The sequence below is a fragment of the Coregonus clupeaformis genome, chromosome 15 (genome assembly GCF_020615455.1).
Source record: "Coregonus clupeaformis isolate EN_2021a chromosome 15, ASM2061545v1, whole genome shotgun sequence".
Lineage (NCBI taxonomy): Eukaryota > Metazoa > Chordata > Actinopteri > Salmoniformes > Salmonidae > Coregonus > Coregonus clupeaformis.
In genome coordinates this window covers 61,988,214-61,997,507 of record NC_059206.1, presented here as the reverse complement: position 1 = coordinate 61,997,507, position 9,294 = coordinate 61,988,214, and positions in this window count along the sequence as shown.

The window sequence follows — 9,294 nt, the reverse complement described above, 5'->3', positions numbered from 1 at the left end:
GACGTCCGAATGGCCCTCTCGCTCCTGCTAGCCTAGCGCTGGTCTGGTCTGGTTAACCACACTGGCCTTGAAAGCTGCCCTATAATCCCCGTGTGTTGGTACTAATGGGCCTGAGGAGGGCCTGCCAGCACCATTACATCACAGCTCCCACATCCTGCATGTTTATGCACACTCCTGAAGAGGCAAAGCACAACAACACTGTGCTACTGAATTACTACACACCTCAAAACAGTCAAACCGTATTCCAAACCGCAAATCACCTCTATAGCACTGCAGGGTATTCTCTCTGGCTGTCTGCCATGTGTGTTGGGAGATTGTTTGTGATCAATACTAATGATCGCTTTTGGATTATTTTCCTCGGGCTAAAACTCTTTTAAAGAAGCAGTGAAGACCATGCCCAATTTTTCCACTGAGAAGTTTCTGTGAGTGCATTTCTATGTCAACATAGCTGCAGTTGATTTATTACTAACATCTTGTGAATGTGCTCCCATTCACATTTCTAATCTATTTTGTCTCTACGGTTATACAGTGCCCTCGGAAGCATTGCTCGAGGTGTAAGCTGCACAGCCCTGCGACAGCTCTTCCGTACAAGCCATCATTTTCCTCAAGCGGAGTGTCCTTGCATTCATGAAAAAGCAGTCTGTTCCTCTCCATACCTCACTGGTACATGAGCAAAATACTTAACCACATTCCTCTGAGCCAGTTAATTGAGTTAACAGTGGAACCATGCCAGACGTCAGGTATAAAGATAGCTGTATATAAAGCATAATTGACGACCCTCATGCTTTGTCTTGACTTACAGAAAAAGTGCATCATCGAGGAGCTGTACTACTTTGACTTCTTCTCTGAGCTGCTGGGAGAGCTTGGCTCTCAGATCGCTCTGGCCCCTGCCGTGAGTCTGTCTTACTGCCATTAATCATCACTACAGATGGTTTGAGCATCAACAATGCATCACGGTCAACTTTGTGTGTGTGTTCCTGTTTGTTTGTACCTGTGTGTGTGTGTGTGTGTGCATGCTCTTTGGTGTGTGTGCATTTGTAGGGTGAGCACTATTAAGAAGTTCCCAGCCGACATGATGGACACTCTCAGGAAGATGATTGTGCAAGACCCCCATCACTTCCTGCTCCTACCCAGTACAAAACAGGATATTCTGGTGGACAAGATGGTGCCTTCAGAGATTTGTCAGTACCCTCCCTGTACCCCATTACTGCTAACACATTCAGCCTGGGGTTTGGGTGTCTTCGATTTGAAATCTTTATGTTGAAAATGATCTACAGGTATAAGTTGAAAATGTATTCTCCCCCAGGGCATGTACACAGGAGAGTTCACTGAGGGATGAGTTCCGTTCACTGGGCATCATGGCGACCTATGTAGTGGATGAGGTGTTTGTGCAGCTGGTGCGGAGCTTCTTTGTGGAGAGCCTGGAGTTCCTCCGAGAGTTCTGCTATAACAGCAGCAAGAGAGACATTGTTGCACAGATCCTACAGGAGCCAGGCACTTTCGGTACTGTAGCACCTTCTTAAACAACCACCCCACATCAACAAAACACACCCCATTTAACCTCTAGGTATAACTACCTCCGTCTCCCACATCAAATGAAAAATGAGTATTTTGTGCCCTTTTAGCCCCGTTCAGAACTGGACCCCTGAGACACTCAATCAAGTAGACAGATTCATATTCTTCCTTCCCAACGAGAAGCTGCAGCAGATTCCCCAGGTGGCGTTCCTGCTTTTCCTCAGTCTTTAACACATCCATTTCATTATTTATTCAGGGTTAGTTCCTTTGCAATTGATTTGACCATTGTCATGATTCATTTATTTGGGTGTCCCCAAAGTTATTGAGAGGTGTTACAATTGCTACACGACACCAGGAATCAGGAAAGGATGGATCTGTAAATGAAACCTGCTGGTGTCCACTGACAGGACTTCTAGAGGTGTCAGGAGGATCAGGTGCTACTTGCTGCCCTGGCCTGTTGGCCCCTTGTCAGTCTGTCTGTGTGTCTGTCTGTGTGTGTGTCCTCAGGCCCTGATGACCCAGGGGCGTATAGAGAGGCTGTTTCTGAGTCAGCGCCCAGTGGAGTCAGGTGCTGTTGGGGCCCTGCATTCAGGGCCGGGACCAGGTTGAACAGACACAGCTGTTTGAGAGGCAGCAGTTTGTTCTTCAGTACTTCCTGGGTTTTCTCAAAGTGGGCCAGGGTCACACGTGAGTGCCACTCTGTCTCACATTGAGACCTCTGTCTTACTCCCCAACCTTACTGCCAAACAGATGAACATACGACCATTTTGCTTTAAATGTTTACATACATTCCCCTCTGTACTATAGTATATCCATCTGTTTTTGTCCATTTGTTTCTTCCCAGCTCCTGCATTGATCCCCACATGTGAAAAGCTGCATACGACACGGCCTTCAGCTGCCTGGAGCACAGACAGCTCGACAGGCATGTCGTCTGCCGGCCTTCAGCTGTAGTCTGGAGCTCTTTCGGCCAGGACCCTTCTTTTTTACCATACCAACAGAAATTACTCCTCCAGAAAACTAAAGAGTTACATATTTGACCCATAACAAGAAACATCACTGTAGTTCCTATGTAGAAATTTCAAACAACCAAACATCCTTGTACATCACTCTTCAAACCATTTGCAAAATGGGTCCAGTGTCTGATTATCTGTCTTCTGTTGGTGTCTGGTTGCATTAACTAACAGAGGCAGTGTCTCTGTTCTATTTCTCTGTGTTGTCTGTAGATCTATGGAGCGGCCCGCTCCTTCTCCTCCTCTGTGATTACTCAGCTGGGCCGGTATAGCCTCCCAGCTTTCAGTGGCAGAGCTGAGTGTGATCAGGCTGTCGAGCTGAGCACCATCTCTGCACTGGGGCAGTCAGCAGCACCTGGAACAGCAGACAGGTAGCTAACAATCAGTCTGACAATCTGTTCAATGTTTTTGTTTTTATGGTGTGTGTAGTTTGGTGCAGTCTTGATGTTTTTGAATGTCGATAACACTTTACTTGACACCCAGTGTCATAACACGTTGTGATACGGATATAACACCATGTCATAACGTGTTGTCACCAGCTGACCTAACTTGTCATAACCTGTCATAATATGGTCATAACACTGTCATGACCCATATTTTCGGCACCTGTTGGCGACGATATATTGTCTCCTAGTGGTGCAGTGGTCTCAGGCACTGCATCGCAGTGCTAACTGTGCCACTAGAGATCCTGGTTCGAATCCAGGCTCTGTCACAGCCGGACGCGACCGAGACTCATGCGCCACAATTGGCCTTGGCGTCGTACAAACCAGGGTAGGGAGGGAATGGCCGGCAGGGATAAGCTCGGTTGATAGAGCATGGCGCTTTAGCAACGCCAGGGTTGTGGATTCGATTCCCACGGGGCCAGTAAGAAAAAAAAAATATATGTATTCACTAACTGTAAAGTGTCTGGATAAGAGCGTCTGCTAAATGAACTAAAATGTAAATGTAATATTGCGTTATTTTCAGCGCTGGTTATGACACCCATATTTAATTGTCAAATTAGTTTTCCCACTGCCAAGAAGTTTCCTTTTCGTTAAAGTTTGATCTTAAATCCATTGTGTTGTTTAGTGTTATTTAGTCATGTTTTTTTTGAGCAGTGTATTTTAAATACCTTGTAGAAAATACACTTTATGACACTGTCATGAAGCATTATGACCATCCTGTGTCCCTTTACTTGGAATAAGAAAATACACTTTATGACACTGCCAAGAAGCATTATAACCATCATAATCATAGAAGCCAGATAGGCCTATCACGTACATGCCCTTATATCAGTCATCAGTCAAAAATAGGGTGTCTTGTCCTGCTCCTGCATTCATCCCAGTCATCATCAACAGAGCATTGGGGTAGGTGCATGTCTGACATCAATGTGTGCGCAATTAGAAGGATAATTTAATATGGTAAATTTATTTTTTTAAATATATAACATAAACATACTGTTGACATGTAGGTCATGGTGTAATGGAATGTTTTGCCTTGTGTGGTAGGTTTTGCGCAATTTGAAACTCTTATGTAGGTGTCATAACCAGCCATAAAATAACGCAATATATGTCACAACAGGTCTAAATATGTGACATGACAGTGTTATGACAAATTATGTCAGCTGTTATGACATACAATATATTGCATTATGACCATGTCATAACGTGTTATGACGCTGGGTATCAAGTGAAGTGCTATCTGAATGTCTTACCTGCTTTGGTGTTCCTCTGTGTGTGTGTGTGTGTGTGTGTGTGTGTGTGTGTGTGTGTGTGTGGTGCCTTTGCAATCCTTGTCTCCTGTCCCAGCTGGCTGTGCTGTCCTCCTCTGTGCTCAACTCCACCCAGGTGGGTCCTAGTCAGCTGGACTCCAGCACCCTGGTGGCTATGGGGCACATACTGTGTGGGATCAAGGACTCAGACATGCGCTCCCTGAATGCAGTGGAGTTCAGGTGAGATTAGAGACATACTCAAATCAGAGAGAGACCCAATTGAGAGAGAGAGTGTTATAGGTGCTGTGTTTTTACCATTAAAAATAGTTTGCATTTCCACATTTTTCATGTTTAACCTCCCCTATGTGTGTCTTCTTAACTTTTATCCAACCTGTTTCTCCCTCCTCTCATTCTACATGCTGTAACCAATGATGTACTGTATATGGGTCATTCTATAAATAATGGGGCCAATGTGTGACATTGGGATCAACATTTCAAAATGGTTTGAAACTAAAATAAAAAGGATTTTCATGCAGTTCCACATGTGTACTTAAAGGAATAAAAGTAAATATATGCAAATTGTCCCATAACTCCACCTAAAGAACAACATAGGCCCTTTAAGCAGGGTTCATACAGACATTGGCAAGTCAAATTCAAGGACTTTCAGGGACTTTTTCAAGCACTTAATTGTAATTTTCAAGGACCTCAATGTTATACAAGTGTATAATGTATATAATTGTACATGTAGGGCCTAATATAGAACCCCTTCCCCCAAAAAGTGTAAAAAAGTATGCCAATTACCACTTCTAAGAATAATGCAGCCTATGGGGCAGGCACAGACACACCAAAGCAATGAATAGCGGTATCATTAATCTCACCATTTGAATCTCACCATCGCTGTTTTTATAATGAGAAAGTGACCAAAAACCAGGTTCCTTTTTCAATGGAAAGGTTTGTATGGAAAGTCAAGTTGGGGCGGGGCAGAACAATTTTTTTGGGCCTCGCTACAGACTGCTATATCGGTCTGCTAATACAGGACTAGTAAAGGCCCAGTGCACTACTTTTGTGAGAATATTTGATGAATATTTATTTTCAATTCTGATTTTTCAGGGGGTGCTGCAGCACCCTCAGCACCCCTCCTTCTCGAGGCTATGAGGCCTATTCCAGCACTTGAATTTCTGAGCTCCAAATTCAAGTTCAAGTAGGCTACTTCAAGCCCTTTGTATTGTTTACAATTGCAGATCTAACATGGAAAACAAAATGTATATGTAATGTTATTTCATTACAAGGTCATATTGTGAATAAGCCCACTAGACTATGTAATTTGTTGTCATTATATCCAGAATAATTAATAGGAATAGCGTTGGGTGTTGTGCAATAGTCTATCCTACACAATTGCGCACAGTAGACTTGGTTTCCAATCCGAGGCACAAAAACATATGAAAACATGAACTCATTACCGATGCTTTCTCTGTTAAATCTAACAGACAACAGATGATCAACATCAATTTGCTAGGGATATTAGATCCAAACGTGGATCCAGGCCCAACTGTCTTCACTGGTGTAACGAATGAGACACCAAAATATTCTGGACCTTTCTCACAAACACCTTTTTTTCTAGCACTTGAGCTGTTGCATCGCATGCGCTATCGCAACAGCTGTTCAGCACTTGACTGTCATTCTGAAAATTCCTTCCTGGATCAGACGATGATGTGTGAAAATATCATGGCGTAACTAGTCAGCTGGACACCAAATGCGCATCCAACAAGTATTGTCCATAATTACTGACGAACCCACATGAATGACCGTATCGAATTAGGTTTTAAGTATCTAGGTAAGGTGACTCTTTCGGTTAGAAGCATTCGATTTTGCAATGCATACATTATTTTTGGATTTGTGTGCCCATGAAAACTGTTTTCACCTGTAACATAAGGAGATACTAAATGTTATGTAGTTACACTGCATTTCTGAGATGTCTATACAAAAAACTGTCTGACAGCTAGATCCAGGATTCTTACAGGGTTAAAGTTCAATGTCTAATTTAACTGAATAATGCTTAATATATGATATAACGACAACTTATACTGCCGTAAATGCAAGGACAGAAAAGTAATGTTTTATATGTCACGATTTTGGACAAATCAGTCAAGACACCAACCATGATAAAGGGTTAAACATACAGTAGGTTTTAAATAAACTCGTGAATTTTATTGAATATAGCTATGATCCCCCCTTATCTTAATGTAATGACATGTTTAAACAAATTGGATTTATCAATTACTTACGAACAGCTGTAACAAGTTGTCCAGTGTAGGAAATCACTGGTACCCTAGTTTCTCATATAAATCTCATATAAACCCTGGATTGCTGATGCTATGTATTGGCCAATGAGCGGCTTTGAAGCCACAGGTCGGCCATATTGGCACTCCCCAGAAGAAGCAGTCTTCCATAGGGATGAGTGGAATTCTAAAGTATTTCAATGAAATGTTTCAAGAACAAAATTACATGTATTTCAGTATTTTTGTTGTTGTTGTGGGGACAGTAACATTAGTACTTTCTAAAATGTATACTTTAAGGAAAGAAAACGTATCTATATATTTTTTATGTTTAGCTCACATAATATAATTTAAAAGTATGCATTAAGGTGTCTGTAATATAATAAAAGTGGCAAAAATAAACTGTAGACCCTTAATAAATGCATTTCTATAGCTTCCCAAAAATGTTTTACAATGGTGGGAGTGCCAAGATCGGGGCACGGTGGCTACAAAACACTGCCCTCTGTCAGTCATTTAGTGTATATATAAATAATTGGCTGTAACTCACCCTCTCCCCCTCCTGGCTGCAGTAAGGCAGTTCTGTGGCTGGGCCGTCTGAGGCTGGCCTGTTCAGAAGAGCAGCAGCAGGCTTTAACGGGACTGCTGAGCCATAACCTGGCTTTCGGACCCATGAGCTCCTGGGGCCCTGAGGTCTTCATTGAGGTTGGAGCACTGGCAGGTACATTACATGCCTTTTGTTGGTTTTCTACCGCAAATATGTCTAGTGCCTGAAATTAGTTTCAAATCCTCTTACTATCTGCAGCTGGCCTCCCAGATATGGCCATGTCATCTTTGGTGAAGGAGCAGGTTGAAGGACTTACACCTCTGGCTGTGTCCCTCATCCGGGCAGACAAGTTTGCTGTAAGTGTAAGGATTCAAAAAGTCAGTTTATCTTCCATGTTTTGTATTGCCCCACCATCAAATTGTTGTTTTTCTTTGTTGTGTTCATGTGAATTGTCCGTGTGTCCTCAGGTCGTGTTTGACCCAGCCCATATCAGCATGTTCTCCTATGAACAGGCCAAAGCGGTGACTGAAGCCCAGCGCTCGCTTTTGTCTCCTGTGCAGCTGACAGCTATGTCTATGGTGCTGACCGTCTGGGATGACAAACCTGTTGACTTCCGTGGTAATTACTTTCACCTGCCTGAAATATTTCAAGTGTACACCATTTTCCTAGATGATTTCCATGTGTGGCTAGGGAAACCCTTCATATGGATTGAAATGTTGACTTTTTAAAGCCTACCTTGAACAAATACAAAGTAGATGCAGGTAGTGAAGGCCTGGTAGGTTTGATAAAGTCTAGCAAATACATTGTATAACTAGTAACTTTGCTAACATACCTTGCTTCTCCTCATTGAAGATGCTCTCATCTCTCCATCCATGATGTGACAGAATATCTAAAAACAAACAACATCGATATTTATCTGTGAAATCTCGTGTCAGCTTTAACGATGATTGATCAAATCAAATGATTGACTAACTACAAAAAGGAAAGACTGCGTGCGTAGGCAATGTTACGATGACAGGAGCCCAATCCCAATCGCACCCTTTCTCGCCTGTGCACTCGTTCACACCCCCTCAAAGATAAAAACAGTGGGGATTAGTGTAACTGTGTTGGTAGATAATTAATCTACACCTATCCTATTTTACATCTTTGAGGGGAGTGAAGGAGAGTGGCCAGGGCTAACAAGAAATTGGATGCGGCTCAAAATGACAGATAATATGCCTCTCACTTCCACCAAGTTTTAGAATAGGATATCAATTGCTTTGTTACCTAAAATCAAAATAATTCTGAACTGCTGAAATTACTGCAATAGTGTTTCTATATTTTTATCACTTCATGTCATTTTGGCCATTAATAGGCCTACCCACTGATCAAGAAACATCCGAAGAAAGTGTGAACCTCTTTTATGAACGTTTGCTGCGGCGTAGACTACGGCTACTTGTAGACAATGAAAATCCGACCCACTTGTATTCATAACTACATTGTTGGTTGTAGATTACAACTTTATATTACTAACTATCTAGCAAATTATTCTGTCTAAACCAGCCTGATTTCATTAATCTGTAGCATGTTATCTTGAATGGGCCAAGTCAACTGCGACACTCAGGGAAATTTAAGCTAGCGTTTTTCACATTGGGCACATTGCTAGCTAACGACAAAAAACCAAGGGAAATTAACTATTTCCTTAAGTAATAATGCAATATGTTTTACATTACAATAAAGTAAAGGGTTTAAAGTATCCAAAACAACAAAAATCTCAACTTCCACATTTGGGCTTTTTCCCAACAATGAGGGCGCGATATCCGACGGGTTTTCGTAGGCCGCCTCACATGTTTTCGCTGAAGCAGACATTGTCTTGTTCACAGCAGAGTGTAATTAAATTAGATGCGTATTATGTCAGTACATACTTTCAGCATGTATATTTTGTAACTTTGAGTCTGAATAATCCAGAGCTAGTGGAAGAAGGACAGCTCAAGCAAATGTTTGAGTACTTGTTGGATGTAGGATGCAATCGTATGATGCTTGTATTGTTGAGTTGATGTTGTTGACTTTGTCTCCATACAGTTATGGTGTTGCTTTTGTGTGTCCCCATGCAGGCAGTTCATCAGGGCTGGCACTGTGCACTAGTCCTCACTGTCACCTTCTGGGACTGCTGATGGTGCTGTTAGTTTCTGCCCTGTAATGGCCCTCCCCTTCTGATGGATAAATTCCTCACCCCTAATGGGCCAGGAGGAATCTCTCCTACACAACTACCATGTTAAA